Source organism: Urocitellus parryii, chromosome 11, assembly GCF_045843805.1.
Source record: "Urocitellus parryii isolate mUroPar1 chromosome 11, mUroPar1.hap1, whole genome shotgun sequence".
Lineage (NCBI taxonomy): Eukaryota > Metazoa > Chordata > Mammalia > Rodentia > Sciuridae > Urocitellus > Urocitellus parryii.
This window is the reverse complement of record NC_135541.1, coordinates 38,172,920-38,198,934: the sequence shown is the minus strand read 5'-3', so window position 1 is coordinate 38,198,934 and position 26,015 is coordinate 38,172,920.

Below are 26,015 nucleotides of genomic sequence, written 5' to 3'. Positions count from 1 at the left end.
AATGCCTTCAATTTTTCTCCATTCAGAATGATGCTGGCCTGTGGCTTATCATAGATTGCTTTTACAATGTTGAGGTATGATCCTGTTATCCCTAATTTTTCTAGCGTTTTGAACATAAAGGGATGCTGTACTTTGTCGAATGCTTTTTCTGCATCTATTGAGATGATCATATGGTTCTTATTTTTAAGTCTATTGATGTGGTGAATAACATTTATTGATTTCCGTATATTAAACCAGCCTTGCATCCCAGGGATGAATCCTACTTGATCATGATGTATAATTTTTTTGATATGTATTTGAATCCGATTCGCCAGAATTTTATTGAGGATTTTTGCGTCAAGGTTCATTAGAGATATTGGTCTGTAGTTTTCCTTCTTTGATGTGTCTTTGTCTGGTTTCGGAATCAGGGTGATGTTGGCCTCGTAGAATGAATTTGGAAGTTCTCCCTCTTTTTCTATTTCCTGAAATAGCTTGAAAAGTATTGGTGTTAGTTCCTCTTTAAAGGTTTTGTAAAACTCTGCTGTATACCCATCCGGTCCTGGGCTTTTCTTAGTTGGTAGTCTTTTGATGGTTTCTTCTATTTCCTCTATTGTTATTGGTCTGTTTAGGTTGTCTATATCCTCCTGGCTCAATCTGGGCAGATCATAGGACTCAAGGAATTTATCTATGCCTTCACTATCTTCTATTTTATTGGAGTATAAGGATTCAAAGTAATTTCTGATTATCTTCTGTATTTCTGAAGTGTCTGTTGTGATATTGCCTTTTTCATCCCGTATGCTAGTAATTTGGGTTCTCTCTCTTCTTCTCTTCGTTAGCATGGCTAAGGGTCTGTCAATTTTATTTATTTTTTCAAAGAACCAGCTTTTAGTTTTGTCAATTTTTTCAATTGTTTCTTTTGTTTCAATTTCATTAATTTCAGCTCTGATTTTAATTATTTCTTGCCTTCTACTTCTTTTGCTGTTGTTTTGCTCTTCTTTTTCTAGGATTTTGAGATGAAGTATGAGATCATTTATTTGTTGGTTTTTTCTTTTTTTGAGGAATGAACTCCAAGCAATGAATTTTCCTCTTAGAACTGCTTTCAATGTGTCCCATAGATTCCGATATGTTGTGTCTGTGTTTTCATTTAACTCTAGGAATTTTTTAATTTCCTCCTTGATGTCTTCTAAAACCCATTGATCACTCAGCAACCTATTGTTCATTCTCCAAGTGATGCTTGATTTTTCCTTCCTTCTTTTATCATTGATTTTCAGTTTCATTCCATTATGATCAGATAAGATGCATGGTATTATCTCTACCCCTTTGTATTGTCTAAGAGTTGCCCTGTGACATAGTATATGGTCTATTTTTGAGAAGGTTCCATGTGCTGCTGAGAAAAAAGTGTAGCTACTTGATGTTGGGTGGTATAGTCTATATATGTCAATTAAGTCTAGGTTGTTAATTGTGTTATTGAGTTCTATAGTTTCCTTATTTAACTTTTGTTTGGAAGATCTGTCCAGTGGTGAGAGAGGTGTGCTGAAGTCTCCCATGATTATTGTATGTTGGTCTATTAGACTCTTGAACTTGAGAAGAGTTTGCTTGATGAATACAGCTGCACCATTATTTGGGGCATATATATTTATGATTGTTATGTCTTGTTGGTGTATGGTTCCCTTGAGCAGTATGAAGTGTCCTTCTATATCCCTTTTGATTAGCTTTGGCTTGAAATCTATTTTATTAGATATGAGTATGGACACTCCTGCTTGTTTCCGCGGTCCATATGAGTGATATGATTTTTCCCAACCTTTCACCTTCAGTCTATGTATATCTTTTCCTATCAAATGCGTCTCCTGTAGACAGCATATTGTTGGGTCTTGTTTTTTGATCCATTCTACTAGCCTGTGTCTCTTAATTGGTGAGTTTAAGCCATTAACATTTAGGGTTATTATTGAGATATGGTTTGTTCTTCTATCCATATTTGTTTATTGATGTTACTAAACCTGATTTGTTATCCTCTTTGACTACTTTCCCCCCTTTACTGTCCTACCTCCCATTGTTGGTTTTCAATGTTATTTTCCATTTCCTCTTCCTGTAATGTTTTGCCAAGGATTTTTTGAAGAGATGGTTTTCTATCTGCGAATTCTTTTAACTTTTGTTTATTGTGGAAGGTTTTAATTTCATCTTCTAACCTGAAGCTTAATTTCGCCGGATACACGATTCTTGGTTGGAGCCCATTGTCTTTCAGTGTTTGAAATATGTTATTCCAGGATCTTCTAGCTTTCAGAGTCTGTGTTGAGAGATCAGCTGTTATCCTGATTGGTTTACCCCTAAATGTAATCTGCTTTCTTTCTCTTGCAGCTTTTAAAATTCTCTCCTTATTCTGTATGTTGGACATCTTCATTATAATGTGTCTAGGTGTGGATCTCTTATGATTTTGCACATTCGGCGTCCTGTAGGCTTCTAGGATTTGGGATTCTGTCTCAATCTTCAATTCTGGGAAGTTTTCTCGTATTATTTCACTGAATAGACTGTTTATTCCTTTGGAATGGAGCTCTGTGCCTTCCTGTATCCCAATGACTCTTAAATTTGGTCTTTTGATATTGTCCCATAATTCTTGGATGTTCTGCTCATGGTTTCTTAGCAGACTTGCTGAGCTGTCTATGTTCTTTTCCAGTTGAAATACTTTGTCTTCATTGTCTGATGTTCTCTCTTCTAAGTGATCTACTCTGCTGGTAGTATTCTCAATTGAGTTTTTAAGTTGGTTTATTGTTTCCTGCATTTCTAGAATTTCAATTTGTTTGTTTTTTATTACCTCTATCTCCCTGTGAAATTGATCTTTTACTTCCTGGATTTGTTTGTCAATGTGATCTTTCATTGTCTGATTTTGCTGTCTCATGTCTTCCTTGAGACTCCAGATCATCTGAAGCATATATATCCTGAACTCTTTATCTGATATTCCATCTGTTGCAGCTATTACCTCTTCTAAAGTTGAGTTGACCTGCATTGCTTGTGGTCCTTTCTTTCCTTGTCTTTTCATACTGCTCGCGTTTCTTTCTGCTTGGTGCAACTGTTGTGTTTTGAAATTTACCCCCTATTTATTTATGTTGCTCTTGTATACTTGAAAAGTCTCCCTTGCAGGTGCGGGCGGCGGCTGTGCCCCTACTCCAATTGGGGTGACGTGTCTACCACGCTGGCGGCTCTCTGGGCCTGTTCCGGGAGTGGAAGGCGGCTCTGCTCTGTCCCTATTCCAATTGGGGTGTCGTGACTACAATGCTGGCAGGTCGCTGGGCCTGTTCCGGGCGTGGGCGGTGGGCTTGGCTGGCGGGATTCCACCTAATGGCATTCCCTAACCTCCCTGCTTGCTAATTAATGGCTTCTCTGAGGCGCCACGCCTTCTGTAGCTGCGGGGCAGGCCGCGCGAATCAGTTGGCCTGGATCTCCGGGGTCCTGCTGCTGGCTGTTTTGATGTTGCAAGCTGTTGGAGAGTGGTGGTGTATTCTTCAGCTTTCCCGGATGGTGGCCGCTGACTGCCTGGATGGAGTGTCCGCTGTTTTGATGTTGCACTCTGAAGGAGAGTGGCGGTGTATCCTTCAGCTTTCCCGGATGGTGGCCGCTGACTGCCTCGGTGGAGTGTCCGCTGTGGGGGATGGGACTGTACCACTTCCTTCCCCTTCTGAGAACCTGTGCTCGGCCCAAGGGTCCGTGTGGGCTTGGCTGGTGGGATTCCACCTAATGGCCTTCCCTAACCTCCCTGCTTGCCAATTAATGGCTTCACTGAGGCGCCACGCCTTCTGTAGCCACAGGGCAGGCCACACGAATCAGTTGGCCTGGATCTCCGGGGCCCTGCTGCAGGCTTCTGGGATCCCTGGCACTCTATCACTTTGATTTTTTCTGCTTGCCCCTCCCCCAGCGCTGGCTAGCCAGGTTTCCTTTTGGCTGCTACTGGGAGGAGGGGTTGGAGGTCAGGTGTCTCTGGTTTCCCCCTAGTCTGTATGGAGGCTCAGCTTGATACTCCCTCTCCCGGCAAGCCTAGGAGAGATTTTATGCGAATTCCCGCTGTCTGGGGGGTGAGCTGAATGACACCGACCTTTTTTGATGTTGCACTCTGAAGGAGAGTGGCGGTGTATCCTTCAGCTTTCCCGGATGGTGGCCGCTGACTGCCTCGGCGGAGTGTCCGCTGTGGGGGATGGGACTGTACCGCTTCCTTCCCCTTCTGAGAACCCGTGCTCGGCCCAAGGGTCCGTGTGGGCTTGGCTGGTGGGATTCCACCTAATGGCCTTCCCTAACCTCCCTGCTTGCCAATTAATGGCTTCACTGAGGTGCCACGCCTTCTGTAGCTGCAGGGCAGGCCACGCGAATCAGTTGGCCTGGATCTCCGGGGCCCTGCCGCAGGCTGCTGGGATCCCTGGCACTCTATCACTTTTCCCCCCTTTTTTCTTTACTCTGTTTAATTGTGACCTTAATGGGTCATGGACATTTATACATATTCATATTTGCGTTTTTTTCTCCTTGCTAGCATTTTTAAACAAGTTATTTTTCATGGATCAGTTTTTTGAGGACTAGAATGTTTGATTACTATATTTCAGTTTTGTTTTGTATTTTTTTATTTTTAATTTTTAAAACTTTTCTATCATCTGCTTCCCTTGATTCTCTTTCTCTCTCTTCTTCCATGAACAGCCAATCTCATTGTTCCCTCTTTGACCCTTTCTTTATTTTTTTTACTTCTATCTTCTCTGCTCCTCCCTCATAATCATCACATCCTACATCACTTCTGTTCTCTTTTTATCCAGCATTCAAAATTGTAACCCCTTTTGCAAGCATATTGTTCTCACTGTAGGTAATAACTGATCATATCATTTCTGTTTATTTTGACAATATTGTAGACATCATAGCAGGAACTATTTGGTTTAATGCTGTATTTTGTTTATTACTTTCATTGGTTGTTATTATTTGTCCATCCCTAAACAGTGAGGTACTGGAAACCTTCAGGGACACTACAAGTCCACAGGGTAGAAATGCTACTACCTCAGATCCATATTGTTAGATGGGTAGACAAAAACAATATGAAAATTCAATGAAAAAAATTGTCCTCCCAAAACCAAGATATTTCAATAGCAGAATTCATCAACACCGCAGTGGAAGAAATGTCAGAGAAGGAGTTTAGAATGTACATAGTTAGCCTAATCCGTGAGGTAAAGGATAATGTAAAGAGTGACATCAGAGAGAAAATATAGGAAGTGAAATATCACTTCCAGTAAAGAGGTAGAGATTCTGAAAAAAAAAATCAAGCAGAAATCCTAGAAATGAAAAAACTCAATAAACCAAATTAAAAATTCAATGAAAAGCGTCACCAACAACCTAGACCACTTGGAAACAGAGTTTCAGACAACAAAGGCAAAATACATAATCTTGAAAATAAAATTGACCTTGAAGAAAAGATGTTAAGAGATCATGAACAGAAATTATAAGAAATATAGGATAACCTGAAAAGACCAAATTTAAGATTTATTGAAATAGATGAAGTCTTGGGAAACAAACCAAAGGAGTGCACAATCTTTTCAATGAAATAATAATCAGAAAATTTCCCAAATGTAAAGAATGAAATGAAAAGTCAGATACAGGAGGCTTACAGGACCCCAAATATACAAAACAACAACAGACCCACACCAAGGCACACTATTATTAAAACACCTAATATACAGAAACAGAAAGCTTTAAAAAAATACTTTAAATCAATTGGACTTATATAATCAATGATATGAATAGCAAAGGGAATATTATACTGAATAGACCAATTTGTAGAGAATGAAAACAAGGTTAATAGATACGAAATATAGGATAGGTCAGGATAGAATTTTAAAGCCTGTAAGAGATAAAGAACAGATTTCATTTAGAGGGAAACCAATCCAGATCTCAATTGATTTTTCAATCCAGATACTCAAAGCTGGAAGTCTTAGAAATCATATATATCAAGCTCTGAAGGAAAGTGGATGCCAGCCAAGAATACTATATTCAGCAAAATTAAGCTTAAAAATTGATGATGAAATAAAAACCTACCATAATAAATGAAAATTAAAAGAATTCACAACTAGAAAGCCTGCACTACAATACACACTCCATAAAATATTTCATGAAGAGGAAATAAAAAATAAAACTGAAAAACAGCAAAGGGGAAACTACACTAGAAAAATAGTCAATCAAAGAAAAAACTCATTCAAATTAAAAATAAGAAATGAATCAAAATGACAGGGAATAAAAATCATTTCTCAATAATAACATTGAATGTAAATGACATAAACTCATCAATCAAAAGACATAGACTAAAAAGGTCAGATTAAAAAACAATACCAAACAATAGGTTATCTCCAGGAGACTCACCTCATAGGCAAAGACATCTGCAGGCTGAAGGTAAAAGGGTGGGAAAAAAAAAACATATCATTCACATGGATCTCGTAAACAAATGGGTTTCTATCCTCATATCAGATAAAGTGGACTTCAAGCCAAAGTTAATAACAAAGGACAAAGAAGGACATTTCATACTGCTTCAGGGAATTATATATCCATCAACAAGACATAACAATTGTAAATATTTATGCCCCAAACAATGGAGCATCCAAGTACATTAAACAAACCCTTCTCAATTACAAGAAGCAAATAGACCACAACACAATAACACTGGTTGACTAACACACCTCTCTCACCACTGGATATATCCTCCAAACAAAAACTAAATAGAAAGTCATAGAACTAAAAAATATAATTAATAATTTAGACTTAATATACATATCTTATTCACTAATGACTGAATACACTTCCTTCTCAGCAGCACATAGCTCCTTCTCTAAAATAAACCATATCTTCAGCCACAAAGCAACTCTTAGAAAATACAGAAAAAATAGAAATAATATCTTGCATTCTATCAGATTATAAAGGAATAAAATTAGAGAACAGCTGGCCTGGAACTTGCACTTCTCCTGCTGCAGGCTCCCCAGTTACTGGGATTAAAGGCAAGCACCATTGTGCCCAGCAATACTTATTCTGAAGGTACTATAATCAAGACTATATAGTATTGGTGGAGGGGTAGATACACAGATCAATGAAACAGAATAAAAGAACTTGGGAATGGACTCATCCAACTATACCAAAATGCAAAATCCATCCAATGGAGGAAGAAGAGCGCTAGAATAATTGAATATCTAGAGGGATAAAAATGAACTTCAACCTAAGATTCACGTTTTAAACATAAATTAACTCAAAATGGATTGTGGACTTTAGTGTAAAACCATAACACTTTTGGTGGGGGCAGGGATAGGAGAAAACCTGCAGCATCCATTAAAGAAAATAATACAGGTAAGAGAAACTTGTCAATATTTTTAAAGACTTCTCTGTGAAAAACCTTATTAAGAGAATGAAGATTAAAACTACAGACTAGAAGAGAAATTTACAAACCACATATCAGACAGAGAGGTAGACTAATAACCATCATTCAAAATCCAAAAGTTTTTGTTAAAAAAAAATCCAATTAGAAAATGGGAAAATGGCATTCAGATTCACTTCACCAATACAGATGGTAAATGAGCTCATGAAAAGATGTTTAACATTGTTAGCTATTAGGGAGATGTGAATTCAAATCACAATAGAATATTGCTACACATCTTATCAGAATGACTAAAATAAAAAGAATCGTGACAACACCAAGTGCTATTGAGGATCACTTACACATTGCTGATGAGAATGTAAAATAGCACATCCACTCTGGAAAACAGTTTGACATTTTCTTTTAAAAAAAAAATATGCAACTACTATCCAAACCAGCAATATCATTTCTGGGCATTTATTCCAAGCAAATGAAAATTTATGTTCATGTAAAAACCTATACACAAAATTTTTAGTAATAGAAATAATCCAGATGTCCTTCCAAATATTTTATAAATACCAATGATGCCACTCCGGTACCATTCTTGTGGCGTGTCTTCTTGTCCACATGTGAGAGTTTGGCAGACAGGACCTAGTACACACCCATGATCCATCCTCACCTTGTAAGGTTATTTTAATATATGAGACAGGCAGAATCCGTGCTGCTGTTGAGCTCACAGTTTTGGAGAAGAGATAGATAATCAAACAAGTATATGCAACTGATTATGTTGGCAATAGATTATTGTTATAAATCCCTGTTATTTCATTTCTATCCCCAACCCCAAAATTCAGTAGCACCTCACACCAGTTTACACAGACGTGCATGGACTGTTTTATATTTGTACGTGAAACTTAATGCAAAATGTTCCAAAGGACTAGATGAAAGTCCTAGGACTCCTAATTAAATCTGTCTGACTTAATTAGAAATCCGAACACTGCTGAGGTTCTCTGATCAAAGGAGCAAAGAATAGTTAGCTTGGTTTAATTATTTTTTAAAAAAAAAGGAAAAAGAAAAAGCTAGGTTTCCCCTCTTCTTAGACCCCTTTATTAATGAACCCATAGAGTAAGTAAAAATACTTAGGGTCCACAAAGTCAGATAATCCAAACTTCCCCACTTATTCACAATATTTATAACTTTTACAACTTCCTTAAGCCTCAATTTCTTCTCCTAAAAAAAAAAAGACTTCCTGAAAGTACCCGGCTCATAAACAGTTTGTGGGCTAAATGAAGTACAGCAATGCCTGTTAATGCACTGAGCATGATGCCTACCACATGGCAACCTCTCAGTTCCATTATATAATGATAATGTCACGTTCACACGATTTTCTTAGGACATATTCTTGAGAGTAAAAGTAAAAAATCAGAGAGTTTCAACATTTTTAAATTCCATGAACATACTAAAAAATTATTTTTTGAGATTATTTAGACCAATCTATATTGCCACTGGCTATGTAGAGAGCACCTATCTCTCCTGATACTTTCTAGCTTTGTGTGCTCTAATGTTAAAGTATTTATAATTTCATAGGTGAACTGTGTATATTCCTTCTTTTGTTTCTTTGTCACTAAAACTCAATGGTTTGTTTTTTTCAAATTCCTGATAGATATTTGTATTTCCTTTTTAGTAGACAGTTGATTAATATCATTTATCTATGTAACTATAAGGAACTTGGTTTTTATTGATTTATGGAAACTCTTTATATACTAAGGATATTCATTCTTGGTTGATGTGTGAAATTTAATAACTGTGTGTGGAAAGGGGTGAAAGCAGTTTTACTCTTCATCACTGAGATGGTGAATAACGTTTATGAATTGATTAATGACTTTCAGAGCGTTGGGGATGTAGTTCAGTGGTACAGAGCCTGCCTAGCATGTGAGAAGCCCTGGGTTCAATCTCCAGTACTGACAGGAAGGAGGAGGAGGAGGAGGAGGAGGAGGAGGAGGAGGAGGAAGGAAGACAGACAGACATGCCTGGACTCCTGACCCAAAGGAACTGTCATGTAATAAATGTGCATTAAAGTATGACTTTCAAACTGCTTTTTAATCTGTATGGGTGGTAGGATGAAAATTACCTTTTGTTTTGTTTTATTTCTATCTACGTGTCATTTCCTTTCGTCTACAAATGCAGAGATACAACTTCCGCTTACTATTTGTGAAGTACCTACAGCGCGTCCTGCAGGTGCCTTCTTTCCACCCACCACAACTGAGTATTGCTGGTAAATCCTGCTGCCCTCTTCTGCACAAAGTTTCCCTGGGTCACACAAGTCCACTCTCACCGCTTTGACCCCTATTTCACTCGTCCACAGACCTTGGCCAAGGACTGATTGAAATCTGGGTATGAACTGCCTTAGTCCCAGTGAGACTCACTCTACACAAGCCATGCTCCAGATCTTCTCCAGGATTCCAGAGGGACCCACACTCTTGCTCAGCTCTTCTCCCCTGCCTTATTCTGCTTCCTCCCTCCCTTCTCCTGGGAGCATTCTTCCAATAAACCCCAATGAACAGGACTCCTCGTCTTAGGTTCTGTTTCTGGGAAATCCAGCCTGGGGCGATGGCCTTTCCAGGAATAATCATTTCTGTTCGTACCTTTATTCCCATGTCCAGTCTGGTTCCACTTCACCACCATGCTGTGCACATCACCATCTGGCAGTTGAGTACATCAAGGGGTAGATTGTTTCCATAGCTCGTCCGGGGTCATCTGAGGTGTTGGTTAATGTTTACTGAGACCCCAGAGGCAAAGTAATCTGAAGGTGAACTTTTGGCCAGGTCAGTTGAAACACGGCTTGGCACCCAGCCTCTGTGAACTGAAATCTTACATCTTGTTCCCCATGGTTGATTCCTTCAGAACAGAAAATGATTCACACTGGCTCAGCAGCTCCAGCAGAGAAGGTACAGAAAGTGCTTCACCCGGGGGTTGGAGAGGCTGGGATATGCTGGTTTGCAGCCATACATGGGTAGAGCTGGAGAGTACCACAGTGGTTAGATAATCTTATAGGGGTGGGGTGGGGGACCAAGGCCCAGAAAGGTGAAATTACTTATTCGAGATCAAGTGGCACAGCAGTACTGCCCCTACAGGCCATTTTGATTGCCTTTGATTCTCTTTGCCTTTGATTTCCCCCTATTACTCCAAATCTCACAGGCCTCTTTCTGTTCCCTCCTTGCAGCCCAAGCTCAGCCCAATGTTGGTTTGCCCTTTAAGGGAACACTATCCTCCACCTTCTTACCAACCCTGCATTCGTGCCTCACCTGCCTCTGTTGGTCCTCACCCCTGTGTCCAGCTCATTAAAGGCTACTGAGAAAATGTCAGCACAGGCCACACCCTCCGCTGACCCAGGCCTTGACAGTCATTGCTGATGTTTGGTGGTCCACCCCACCCGACACCTGTACGGCATTCCCATAATTCCTCACCCCCTAATACACACTCCCTGAATGACTTCTTTAAGGAAATAGAAGCAACAAAGCACGTGTCCCCTATGCCTTCTCTCCTGCTGCAAGAGCTTACAGCTGCACCCAAATGTGTCATCTGTCCTCAGCCCACCTAGTGGCTGTCCCTTTAACCCCTGCTCCCTGGAGGCCCGGTTCCTTAGCATGAACATTCTCTTCTCTCCAGCAACCAACCCTGCTGTCTTCCTCTACTTTCAATATGCTTATAAACTTGCTCAAGTTCCTCCCATCCTATAACCAGGCAAATGACTAAGTACCCTCCTTGGATCCTGTATGAGCCAACAGCCCAGCTTCTAAGTGCCTCCCTCCCTTCCCAGGGAATGCCCTGGACAGAGCCATCAGGACTCTCCATGGCTTCCTCCTTGGCCCTTCATTCTTGAACTCTCACAGCCTCTGATTTTCTTTTGCTAATAACCAAAGATGTTAATAACCAAAAATAGTAATCCATCCTGAGGAAGCGTCTCCCTGCCTCCTCGACCCAGCCAGACAGCTCCGGCCACAGCCAGCACTCTTCCATCCCTGCCAATGCCCACAGCTGGTTTTCGGGGCTCACAGCACACCCCCTATTGCACTTGACTCTCACACCACAGACTGCACCCCCAACCATTCTAGTTGGTCAGGATGGACAATGTTGGTAGGACAGGGAACTTTCAGGACTAAAAATTGAGAGAGTCCCCTCAAAATTATAATGGCTGCTCACCCCAATTGACGTCCTTGAAATTCTACTTCCACCGTCTCCTGGGTCCCCTCCTATCTTCCAAACCATTATTTCTCAGTTTCTAAAAAATACTTTCTCTTTGGCTCAGCATTTATTTCTCCAGGGGCCTCTCCTTTGGTGCTGTACCCGGGCCATCTCAACTCCCCTCTCCCCTGGTCAGCTCACAACTTCCACTTCTCTCCCTCCCTCCCAGGGCTCTTGTGACTCTCCCGCGGCCTGTGTAACATGTCATACAGAAAACCAAACTCAGAGAGTTCGCCACAGAATCCACCCTCCATCTCCCCTTCTTGGTCAACAGAGAACAGGATGCAAGGCAGTGCCAACTGCTGAAATGGTGAGGAAGGACGAGGAGGACTCTCAGGAGATCAGTTCCTTCTGTCCTTCCATTGCCCTCTTCTCCTAATAACAGCGGCTGAAGTCCTTTGGGAGACCCATCTCTCTCGAAACGTAGTTCATTGTGTTTTACATGGTCAAATCCAGTCAAGGCCAATCAGCTCTCGGGTGAAGGGAGATGAGGACAGAACACAGATGACACAGGTTCGTTCCAACCTGTGTCACTTCCTACAGCCCAGACCCTGGAGCCGCCCCTTTCCTGGTTTTTTGTTGTTGTTGATGTTTGTTTGTTTGTTTGTTTTAAGGCCTGGCTAATGAACTTTTCACTTGATTCTGAGCTGGGCCATTTTCTTCGACTAACTTTTCTTTTTTGCTGAAATCAGTCAGAACTGATTTTCTTTTGTTAATAACTAAAGATGCAAATAACCAAAGAATAGTAATGGATCCTGATGAGGTGTCTCTCTGTCCCTTAACCCTGATGTGCCACCTCCACTGGTAAAACCGTAGAATTTCTTCCATTTCTCTCGGATCGGATCCCTCTTCTGCAGCTCTGTTCTACCTCTTTCTTATTTCTGATGCTGTGCTCTCTTGCCACAGCTAAGCAATATTTCCCATTTTCAAGTTACGTATGTCAAGCATTTAACAATCATTCTTTCAAAAATCCTTCAAGGTAGGTTTTGTTATCTCCTTTTTAAAGCAAGAAATTAAAACTCAGAGAGGTGACATTCACTGTACAGGGAAACAGGCAAGCCACACCGTGAGCCTGTGCTCTGTGCCACTTCAAGCAGCCTCCCCAGCTGCTATATCCCAGGAGAGCCTTTCTCCCCACAATGGCCTCCTGGAAGTTCCCCTTAAAAGTCAGATCTGGCTAGGTACACCCTTGCTTCAAAGTCCTTCTGAGGCTCTGCTGGCTAGAGGATGCCCCAGGCCCTCCATGTGGCCTTCCTGCTCTTGTCCTTGCTTCCTTCTCACCCCTCATCAGCTCCCACCCCCGTCTCAGATTTGTGCCCTCAGCCACATCGACTTTCTCCTAATTCCCTTGGAGTATTATTCCAGTTCTCACCATATTGCTCTTGAGCATCTTCTCCCTCCTGCCTTCTCTCTCCCCTCAAGACGTAGTTCAGCTGCTGTTTCCTTCAGGGAGCCTTGTTTGACAGTATAACCTCATCTGCCACCAAGCTATGTGGAATTCCTTCTGGCCTGTACATGCTGCTGCACAGACCATGACCTTACTACATGATGGGGAAACTGTCTGTCTCCTCTGCTAAGCTAGATGCTCCCGGCAGGCCAGGGCTGTACTTTATCCCTGTTTGAGTTGCGTCCCAGAACCTGGCACATGGGACGTTCTTGCACTCGTGATTCTCTTGCTCTACCTGCGCACGGTTCCTAGGGCCCTGTCTGCCTTATGGCTGGTCACACTCTGACGATGTGATTGCTGCTGCAGCAACACCAGGAAAGCCATTCCCCCAGCCCCACCTCAAAACCTGCCACTGTCTCAAAAACCCAGCCCAGCAACCAAAAGTTGATTTCTGCAGAACCCACACCCTTTGATGATACTTTCTTAAACCATCAAGGGGATTCACACAATAAGAAAATGTCTTTTAAAATTTCCCTTTTTCTCTCTTCCACTTCCCCAAGGTACCACAGCTGCTCGGTACCATTGTCCCCAACACCCAGCTTCTCCTCCACCCCCATCTTTGCTCTCACTTTCTGAAGTGAGATAAGAGAAATAAAAGAGAGGCCTGAACAGAGCCTCCGCAGTCAGAGAAACAGAGCAGCATGGCATCCTTTCCCTCCAGAGCAGACAGGGACAATGGAGTGCCCACTCATTTTTAGAGGTGTCTTCAGATTGGCGTAGTTGTTCTCCTCCTACTTAGGAGTTTCTGATAACTTCAGTACTGTAGATGTGTCTCAGTGAACATCTTCGGCCAGAGATGTTCTCAGTTGGTACCTCCACTTTTGATTCTTAAAGAAAATATGTTCCTTATCATCTCTTTGCCTCAGGTTTCTCATCTGTAAAATGGAAGTAATAATTCCCCTCTCATAAGGTTGCTCTGGGGATCAAATGAGATAGAAAATGCAACGAAAGCTCTAACAAAGTTAGAACTGGGCCAGATGCACAGAAAGTGCTCGGTAAGCTTAGCTACTTTTAGCTATCATAACTTTTTAGTTATGATTGTAGGTTTATTATTGTTGAGCCTTTGTTGCTGACTACCAGCACCAGGCTGTTATCATGACTTGAATATCACAACCTGCCCTATCATTCCACTAACAATCTATGTCCTTTTTGGAGAGGGAGAGGACAATGGATGAATAGATAGATAGATGATAGATAGATAGATAGATAGATAGATAGATAGATAGATAGATAGATAGATAGATGCATGCTAGAGATTGAACCTAGGACCTCGCACATGCTAGAGAAGCACTGTACCACTGAGCAACATCCCCAGCCCTTTTTATTTTGTTTTGAGACAGAGTCTCACTAAGTTGTCCAGGCTGGCCTTGAATTTGCTATCTGCCCACCTCAATCACCCAAGTTGCTGGGGTTATAGGTATACACCACCACACCTGGCTTTAAATTTTTAATTGACATGTACAGCTGTACATATTCATGGGTCTCAGTGTGATACATGTTTACAATGTGGCATCAACTCAAGATAATTAGCATTCCTACTTCCTCTACATGATTATCTTTTTTTTAAATAGACCTTTATTTTTATTTATATGTGGTGCTGAGAATCAAACCCAGTGCCTCACACATGCCAGGCAAGTTCGCTACCACTGAGCCCCAGCCCCAGCCCCTGATTATCATTTCTTTACATTGAGAAATGAAATTGGGTACCTTAAAATTTCAAACTCTTCCCTTCTAGTTCTTTATCAAATATATAATAAGTTGTGGTAAACTATGGTCACCCTGCTGTGCTGTAGAACACTAGAACTTATTCCACCTATCTAAATGCATTTTGCTACACATTATCCAAACCCCCTCAATCCCTTAAAGTCTTCACTTTAGTGACTAGCATTGCTAAACCCCTACTCTTCAAGTCACAAGCCTAAAAGACCAATCATCTTGATTTGATTAGAACTGAGGGGTTTCACAGGACATAGGAAAATAGGTAAAATCAGGCAAACTGGAGACTGGTTGGTTCCTCTCATTCTTGATTGTCTCCCTGCCCTCCCCCATCCATTGGTCATTAACTTCTGTAAGCTCAACCTCCTGAATCCATCCTCTATGCCACTTTCTCCTATAAGCTGTCTCCTGTTGGATGCAGTGGAACACGCCTGTAATCCCAGTGGCTGGGGAGACTGAGGCAGGAGAATTCCAAGGTCAAAGCCAGCCTCAGCAACTCAGCAAGGCCCTAAGCAACTTAGCAAGACCCTGTCTCTAAATTAAAAAGACAAGCTGTCTCCTTCTTGTGGCTATCTTGCTTCTGCTTTCCCACCCCTCTGGTTTCCCTTAGAACTACTAGAATGACCCTCCCAAAAGATGCCTTCCATGGAGCAGATCTCCCACTCAGATTCTTCAGAGGTCCATCCTGCTTTCCTTTTGGTCCCAGTTCCTTGCCACTGCTGAGGTCTAATTTATCAAAACTCTACTGATAGACCAGTACTTATTTATAAGCATTTTTATATTTTTTTAATGACATATTATTTATAAGCAGTCTTTTTGTTGTTTTGGCCTAAGACTCATAACTGTAATACAAATGTAAAAACATTTTGATCAGACTTCCTCTTAGGATGGGTAAACTGTCTTTGTTGACAAAATATGTGGATAAGTGCTTGGGTCGGGCTGTCTCCTCCATGTGAGACGGGGTGTGGGGTGAGGATTTGTATATGAGTCAGAGGGAGGAGAAGATACGAAGCCAGAAAAATGAAGGTCATGAATTTGGGAGCAGGCAGAAGGCTCTATGGATGTGATGTGACCCTGAACCACAAAAATCTACCTCCGTTCACCTTCAGCAGCATAATAGAACTTGTGAAAGAATTGGTGCTTGTGGGTTGTTAGTGGAACTTAGTGGGAAGGGCTAAACTTTGCCTCTAAATGGACTCAGTGCTGGCAGCACATAGCAGAGAGATGGAGAAAGAAACCAGAGCCAGAGACTGCTGATGTCACACAGACTGTGGGTACAGGTCAAGTTCACCAGACTTCCCAGGGATGGGGAGCCCCAACTAACTTGTACCTTGCACAACCGCCTTCCAAAACACATCTTCACCCCTGCAGTCCTGGTTTGGGCTCAGGTTTCGAAACCCCACAGCACAGAGCTGGAGGAGGAGAAAGATCTGTTTTCTAGAAGGGTCAGGCCTCAGCAAAACTTGACCTTCTCTCTCTCTGATTCTGCAAAACTTGGAGTTCTTCTTGTAATTTTTTTTTTTTTTTTTGTACCAGGGATTGAACCCAGAGGCACTCAACCACTGAGCCACGTCCCCAGCTCTTCTTATTTGTTGTTTTGAGACAAGGTGTCCATAAGTTGCTTAGGACCTTGCTAAGTTGCTGAGGCTGGCTTTAAACTTGCAATCCTCCTACAAGTTACTGGGATTACAGGCATGCCCTATCATGCAGGGCCTCTTCTTGACCTTAATAAAACTTATCGTGTCTTGTATATTCACCCTTAAATTTTGTCAGAAAGGATTTTTGTTATTTTTCCTTCCCACTTCTCCTTCTCACCCATATTTTTGAAAAGTTTTATTGATGAAAATGCATTTTACTCACAGTTTATCCATTTGCTCATATTTTGGCAATTAGAACCTTCTACAATATAATTTTGTCAAAAGCAACCCAAATACTAAGTATAACTATAATGCTTTAATTTTAAAAAATGAAATTAAAAAAAAATCTTGTACAAGTGTGGGTCAACACTTCTGATTTCCTTGAGATAACGAAATTAGTGCTGAACTGATATAATTCTACATCAAAGCCAAGCAGTTTTATGGTTTAATAATAGCAAATGTTTGTGGAAACTTTACCCTGTGCCAGGCAGCATCCCATTGAGGTGGGATTATTATTAACCTGTGTCACAGTCAAGGAAACATAAGAGTCTGACTTTCCCAGCATCAAGAGCATGTGGGCAACAATGCCAGGTGATCCCGTGACAGAGCCCACAATATCCTATTACCAAGGGGATAAAATAATGCAGTTAAAATGTACAATTTCTATCTTGTTTTGTAAAATATTGCAAAAATGTAGAGTTCCTCTGTCACCCTTTTAATCCCCCTAAAAGTTCTAAACTTCCATGGAATAAAGGAATCCCTCTTTAAGAGAGTAATTATTTTTGGTTTCAGTGTTTAGAAGAAGCTGGTTTTACTATGTAAATCTAGACAGTTTTCAACTTGGTTCAATATATTTTCTTTTCTTTTCTTTTCTTTTTTTCACTGCATGCAATATTTACACTGCTCTGCCCAAAAAGCCAAGAAGCATAACTTTATAAATATTTCTCATCCTCATTAATATACAGACGTCAATTCTGTCTAACTTTGAGCAGTGTTTACATGCTCTGTGGTCCTATTTTGAATGCTATTCCTTTTACCAAACATGGTATCAGATGTCCTGTTGACATAATCCATGCATTTGTCTTCTGACACCCTGTACGTGATGTCGATGTGGAGGCCCGCCTCTCACCTCCCAATCCGGGGTCATAGAGCTAGGTGGTGAAGAGAGTGTATCTATACCAAGGTTTGGCTTTTTGTTTTGTTTTAATGAATGACTTCATTTTAAGTCATTTACTTGGGATATTTTGCCAAAAATGAGGTGGCCAGGCCGGAGAGAGACTGGAAAGGCTTCCTAGGAAGGCTGGGCTTTGCCCTGAGGCTTGGATCAAGATCCTTTATCCTCCACTTACTCTCAGGTGTCTTTAGTCTGTTGTTTATTCTCTTCCTGCCTCATAAATCAAGTGACAATAATGTCATTCACCACAAAGCCGTTAAAAGGATTAACAGTAAAATAAAAGACAAGGAGACATAATAGAACCCAACTAAATGGAAGCAGCTGTTGTTACTATTACTAATTTAAGATATTTTAAAAATATATTTATTTTTTAGTTTTAGGTAAACACGATATCTTTATTTTATCTTTATGTGATGTTGAGGATCGAACCCAGTGCCTCAAGCATGCCAGGCGAGGGTGCTACCACTTGAGCCGCATCCCCAGCCCTAATTTAAGACATTTTTACAAGTTACCATCTTCCTTCCCAGGGAGTTTGTGTAATATAGAGCTTAATTACAAATTAAGACCATAATTTAGAATGATCCTAGCTTGATTTTTTTCTTCAAAGATATTTTATTTTTAATAGGCCTCCCAGAGACAGCAATCTTAATGCAAATATTAATTGTGGACTTGTTGGCTAATAATAAAATATAGCAGAGGGGCTAATCATAGTACTTGAGGACATCCCTTCATATCAGCACCTTACTAATAGCTACCATTTATTGGTTCTATCTGTCCACCAGGCACAGTAAGGTAACATAATGAGTCTCCTTGACTCATTATGTTACCTTACTCAGTCTTCACTGCCCTGAGTTATGAATCACAACACCATTTTAAGAATGAGAAAACAGAGTCAGTTCCATAAATTGAACTGGGCTTGTGTGGATAGAAAGAGCTGAATTCAGCTCCAAACAGAAGCGTCTGTGACTCCAAAGCTCATATTCTCCCCTTTGTACCAGGCAGATTTCCCAGCAAATGAGAATAAGCATCTAAAACATAACTACTCAAACCCATACATATACAGTCAGCTGGGTTTTGACAAAGGATCCAAAAACATACACTGGAGAAAAGACAGCCTTTTAAAACACATGGTGCTAGGAAAACTGGTTATCCGTATGTAGAAGAAGGAAATTAGGCCCTTCTCTCTCACCTTGCACAAAAATCAACTCAAAATGGATCAAAGACCTATGAATTAGGTCTTTGCAACTTCTAGACAAAACTGGTGGGTCAACAGTCCATAATATAGGCATAAGCATTAACTTCCTCAATAGGACTCTTAAAGCTCAAGAATTAATATGCCAAGAATTAGTAAATGTGATGACATCAGGTTAAAAATCTTCCTCACAGCAAAGAAAACAATTAGGAACATGAAGAAAGAACCTACAGAATGGGAGAAAATCTTTGCTCTCTACTCTTTGGACAGAGAATTCATATCTAGAATATACAATGAACTCAGAAAACACCAAAAAATAATAATAATAACCCAATCAACAAAAGGGCAAAGAAACTGAACAGGCACTTCACAGAAGAAATACAAATGGCCAACAAATATATGAAAAACTGTTCAACATCATTAGCAATTAGAGGGAAATGAGATCAAAACCGCACTGAGATTTCATGTCACAACAGTCAGAATGACAGTCATCAAGAATACAAACAATGATAAATGCTGGAGAGGATGTGGAGAAAAAGGAACAATTTTACACCTTTGGTGACATTATAAATTCATGTAAGCACTATGGAAATCAGTATGGAGGTTCCTCAAAAGACTACGCATGCAACCACCATATGATCCAGCTATGCCTCTCCTTGGTATTTATTCTGAAGAATTGAAGTCATCGTATGATAGTGATACACGCATACCATGTTCATAGCAGCACAATTCACAATAGCCAAACTATGGAATCAGCCTAGGTGTCCATCAATGGATGATTGGATAAACAAAATATGGGGTGTGTGTGTGTGTGTGTCTGTGTGTGTGTATGAATAATCCATATGAGTTTTATTCATCCATAAAAAAAAATGAAGATCAAGGGTTCTATGTTTTCTTTTATATGCAGAAGCTAGAGAGGAAAAAGGAAAAGATCTGTTGAGAAAGGGACCAGGGTTGTGGAAGGTAAAGAGAGAGAGAAGACGAGCTAGAGTGTGATATTGGCCAAATTCTAGTGTTATATTCTGTACATGCATGAATATATAACAACAAATCCCAATGCACCGATAAAAAATGTGGAAAGAGAAAAATAATAAAAATAAAATATAATTACTGACATGTGAACACTTGGGGAATATTGGGAAGCGTGCTTAGATCTCTCTAGAGTCCGTGGTTTGAATGATTATTCTTTGCCGGCCTCTTACACTGCAAACCATCATGTAATTGGATATTCTTATCCCAGAGGCAAAATAATCAGCATGTGTTCCCCTGCCCTCTGCTACTGCCTAGCCTTAGGCAAGTTTCTTAACCTCCAGCCTCAACTTTCTAATCTACAAAGTGGGGGAAATACTGGGACCTAACTCAAAAGGCTATAATTAAGAAAAGTAAATGAGTTGTTATTTGTACAAATTCCTAGTACAATACTTGGGACCTAGCAATATTTAATAAATGTCACCTATTATTGTCAAACTTAAGAACTGATTCATTTCCAACTGAAGTGTCCATGTCTGGATCTCTTTCCTGCCCTGCACAGTTCCCCCATGTTTTCTCCCCAAGTTACAAAAGCTGTTTGAGAAATATTTCTGCCTGGAATTGGGAATTTGGGTGAAAATAAAATTAAACTAACCAGACTATAAAAATTCTTCTCTGCCAAGGTGGCTCAGAGCCAGGCCTGCTGGCAGTCAGAATGTATGAGCCAAGGAGGAATGAAGGGTATAAGTCCCTTCAGAAAATGCTCCTGCCGGGATGAATCTTCGGCATGGAGTCAGAGCTGGCCTCCTCTGTGACAGGGTGCACTCCACTGAACAAGCGGCCTCTGTTGCCCCAGAGCCCCTGCAAAGTTCAGGCCAGACCCCCCTGTGTCAGCCAGTCTGACCTTCCCACCAGGAGAGGGAGGGCACAGACAGGGCCACAGGGTTAGTCTGTCTCACAGGGCTGGAAAGGACTGGCCAGGACTGGCCAGAATCTCACGCAAGGCAGGGGTGTCTCCCCAGGTGGCTGAAGGTAATGGAATAAGAATTTGTCAACAGAACAGCAGGACAGGAGTCAAGGCCAAGATGGGGAAAGACCCCCCAACTTCCCAGGAAAGGTCCCGAGGGGTGAGGTGACTAAAAGAGGGCATAGAAGCCACACTGCTGGCTGCACATCAGAGAGCCAGGGGATGCGGTACCTAGTGAAGCAGGGGACTTGGGGGACTCATCACCTAGGATCTTCTGGCCATGTCAAGGATTTTAGTTTTTACCCTAAAGGAAAGAGAACATTTTAAGCAGAGGAAATATGATCAGATTTGTGTTTTTAAATCACTTACTTGGTCTGAGGATGGAGCTCCGTGATAGAGTGCGTCCCTAGCATGCATGAGGTTCAATCCCCAACACCTCAAAAAAAAAAAGTCTAAAATTGTTTACTCAACAAATATGATTGAACATCTACAACAGATTATGCAAGAAGAGTACTATAAAAACAAACAAAAAAATCCTCTAACTGGACACATTCTCTTTAGCATGAAGATGAGACCAGTAACTAGAAGCAGGTTTATCATGTGGAAAGAAATGTTTCATTAGGAAAGCTTTGTAAATGGCATATATGAAATTCAAATGCTGGAAGACAGTGTTTCTAAATGAGGAATCTGGAAAGCTTCCTAAAGAAGGTAGAATTTGAAGGTAGAGATGTTAGCTGAAAGAGACGGGGCTGGACGCAAACTGTACCAATCAGCCAAAAACCTCTATTCAGGAATGGAGTCATGGTTCTGATGGGGACCCACTCTCCTGGTGAAAAATGAGCCACTGAACAAAGGAGGGGACTGGGCTTATATAGGTTGTGGGTGATTTAGTGAGCATGTTAGTTTGGGTGCTCAGGAATTTAGGTTTGGGGGTTGGGGGTTGGTGGCCAGCACCTGGAGAGGATTTATATGGGAAAAATCAGTGTTTCCTAGAGACTATCCTTCTATACTTGATGAAACACGTTCTCCCTACCTGTGGCCAGCATCTGAAAATGATTTACCTTGGGAGAGATGAAAGCTATCCATGTATGGCTTTCTTTTTCATTCCTTTTCCTCAGGCCTCATTATTTGGGGCTTTTCTCATATCCCATATCCAATAAGAGACATTGACACTCATGAGTAACTTAGCCTCATGTAGTGTAGACACTGTAGAGTATAGACACTGGCCTCTGACATCCTGGGCCCAAAGACTGGCTCTACTGTGCTTGAGAGTTGTGAGATCTTAAGCAAATTGCCCAACCATTCTGTTTATTAGTATCATTTTTATTTGAGCCAGACCTTGAAATAGGATTTGGACATACAGAGCCAGGAGAAGCTGCATTAAACAGGAAGGGAAGGATGTGGAGAGCATCAAGAAAGACAAGGAGACCTGAAAGTGGAAAAGCAAATCAGTTCCCATTGACCGGAGACCAAGCGTCTTAAGAAGAATTGTGCAGTAAAGGAGAGTATTAACACTGTCTGAATTTTTCCAAGGTGCTAAAACTCTGCACACATTAATTCATTTAATATTCACAACAACCCTGAAAAGAAAGTGTAACTTCCTTCATTTCACACATGAAGAATCTGATGCACTGAGCCTTGAGCAGCATGGCCAAGCTTGTAAGTGGGAGAGAGGATGCTAACTCAGTCATCTGATTCTGAAGCTCACGCCCTCAGAATCATACCCGTGCCTCCCCAACAGCCACTGCTCAGGTTGGACAGCACCTCTCCTGAGCTCTCCCGGGCTCCCACAAGCACCTAGTTTTGCTGTTTCTAAGGACATTCAAGAGCCTGATCTGCAGCTAGGAAAGCAACACCCAAAATGCTCTGTGCTGAAATACATATTGCCAGATGCCTTCCAAAGGTGACTCCCCTTGCAGTTCAACATTCATTTAAAAGTGTAAGATCTCTGGATGGTCTTGAAGCATCAGTCACATTTCTTGTATTCACACCTCTGTGCTACCTTGGAGTAGTAGCAAATTAAGCCGGAATCAGCTTTTCACGCTGAATGATTTTATAAAGTTTGCTTCAAACTCCTGCAGCTTGACTACTTTAAGTGCCAAAAAAAAAAAAAAAAAAGCAGCAGCCGATATGGTGGAAACAGCATTTAAAGCAGGTACATAAATTACTCCAAGATCCTGGACTGTGTGCTTCCACAATTCCTTTTTTTAAAATCGCTTCTTCTAGCTCTCAATCAAATAAAAAGAAGACAGTTGGAACAAGAATTTTAAAAAATGTTACTTCTGTCCAAAAAGAACCATTAGTGACAAATGTGTCTTTTATATCAAGGAGTAAATTCAGCCAGGGAAACAAACAAACAAACCAGCATGTCTTTGAGAATGGGAATTGACATTTGAGAGAGAATTGACATTTGGTAAGTTTAAAAATAGTTACTCCAGTAGATAGAGCATCTGCCCACTAAAAATATGAACCAACACACAGGCTCGCTGCAGTGTGGAGCTCGGACCAGGTTATTGGGCTATTCAATAATGCCCTATTTTTAGGGCAGTGGAGCCAGGAAAAAAAAAACAAAAAACACCCTCGCTTCAGTGGCTCAATTAAACATGTAATTCAAGGGCATACAGAGCACATCTCTGAAATACCTAGAAATAAGGACTTGGAATACAGAACACACTTTTCTGCTGTGGTTACAGGAAGGGAGATGGAGGTGATCACTGAGTCTATTCTTGTGATGGTGGAGATATTGATTGTCAGGACTGGGAGAACCTTAGAGATGACCTTGTACTGGACATTTGATGTTTACGGGCTGCCCAAAATCTGAACCTGCCTTTGGAGTATAGCTGGGAGGCAGAGCCTACTTCCTTCTCTGGAAAGCTGTTTTCCCAGTTCTCCTGGCGGTGAGGGCTCTAATAAATGACCCAGCTCAGAATGTCAGCTGCACCTGCTCAGGTTTTTGAGTCAGGAGTTAATGACGCAAAGAAGGAGGGAGAGTGGAGAATTCTTTCCGAAGATAGAGGCAAAGGCAGTAACATCCGGCTCCCCAGGGCAATGTGGCTGATGGTGCCAACAGGAGTGTCTGGTGCCCATTCCCAGCACAGGTGCAAGCTGTGACACTCAGTGTGCAATGGCATAGTGGCCAGGGTGGCCCTGCTGGAATCTGGCTCCTTGTGGGGACTCTGGTCCTAGTTTACCTGTGCAGGTTTCCTTGTTCCTGCTTGATCTCTCTGGTCCTTCAGGTTTCTTGGAAACCCAGTGAGCTGGCCAATCCCCTTTCAATCCATTCATTTTCTGCTTCAGTTACCCAGAGGCAATATTTATGCTTTGCAACAAAGAACCCTGGCTGCTATAATAATCCAACCCTGTTATTTTACAGATTGAATTAATAATAGTAGGTAAAGAACACACAGCTCATTAGCATCAAACCTCGACCTAGAAAGCAAGTCTTCTGAGTCTCAATTTAGTGTGTACATCTTCATGTGGTTCAGGCTGACAGGATGGATGCTTCCTGTGGACATGCCCTCCTTGTTCTGTCCTGCCCAGAGGTCACCACTGTCATTATCTACCAGCCAAATTGTCTATATCCTTATGGTCATATATATCTAAAAAAAACAAATTTTAAAAATTGTCTCTATTTTTCTGAGTCATTTCAAAAGCCATTCCACTGGGCCCTATCTGATAGGCCCTGTCATTGTAACCTATCAGGCTGCAAAGTATCTTTAGGCTTCCCTCTTAAAAAAAAAAAATGTTATCAAGTGCCTACTATGTGTCTAGCACTACTTAGGGATTCTATAGCAAGGAAAACAGCAATGGATTCAGGCATCATGAATATTACCATAAAGAAGAAAAGACAGATATTAATCCAATAATCAAATAAACATAAAATTATAAACTGAAAACAACTAAGAAAGGAGAATATAGACAGTTATGACAGCATCCTGTGGGGCCTTTTCTAAGTTAAGAAAGAATCTCTCAAAGTTTCTCAAAAGGCTAGGCATGGAATCACCAAATGATCCTTCTATACTCCCCCTTGGTGTTTATCATAAAGAATTAAAGTCATCATACTATGGTGATACACGCATACCCACGTTTATGGCAGCACCAATTCACAATAACCAAACCATGGGTACAGCCTCTGGGTTCATCAATGAATGAATGGATAAAGAAAATGTGACATATATACACAATGGAGTTTATTTAGCCAAAAAGAAAGATGAAATCATGTCATTTGCAGGAAAATGAATGGAACTAGAGACCACGTAAGTGAAATAAGTCAAACTTACAAGGTTAAGGGTCACATGTTTTCTCTCTTATGCAGAAGCTAGACAAGAAAAAGGAAAAGAAAGATACAGGGAGACCTCAAGAAAATCAAAGGGAGATCAATAGAGGAAAGAGACCAATCACTGAGAGGTGAGGAAGGAAAGGGGAAGTGCTGAGGAGTGATATTAGCCAAATCATATTGTTGTGTTGTATGCATGTATGAATATGTAACAACAAATCCCATCATTATACACTATAATGTACCAATAAAAAATGTGAAAATAAGACTCCCTGAGGATATAGTATTTGAACTGAGATCCAAAAGTTAGTTAATTTGGTGAACAGCAAGCGGGGAGTTTCTAGGTAAAGGAACTAGCAGTCCAAGGTCCTCAAACAGGAGATGCACAAAAGTAGGAACAACTAAAAGAAAATCCGCTGAGCAGGGAGTGATGAAAGGGGCTGGGACTGGCATGTCGGAGCAGAGACAGAGATCATTTAGGACTGGTGGGCCTTGGAAAAGATATTGCTGTTAACATTGGGGCAGCAGGGAGTTTCGGAATGAGTTTAAGCAGGGGAGTGTCATGGTTATACTGTATTTTGAAATCATCACTGTGGTGGTTCCATGGATAATTAATTGGAGAGGAAGCAAGTGTGGACATATGTAAATCAATCATCAAGGGAGAGGTGAGGGTAGCTTAGGATAGTAGTGGGTTAGGAGGGATACTGTCAGACTGGATGATAGTAGGATGAAATAAACAAGACTTGGGGAGACTGGAGAGTTGTAATTAATATTGGTAAAGCTACACTTCTGGATAGATGGTGGAATTATTCACTGTAGAAAGGCTAGTTTGGGGATGTCATGGGCTGGGCTTTAAATAAATTGAGTTTGGGATGTCTTTTAGACATTCCAATGGGATTATTAATATGTATGAATCTGAGACTCAAAAGACAGGATTGGGGGCTGGGGGTCTAGCTCAGGGGTGGAGTGCTAGTCCAGTGTGTATAAGGTCCTAGGTTCATCTCCAGCATGAGTAGGTGGGGAGATTGGACTAAAGATGTGAATTCGATTGGGCTAAAGATG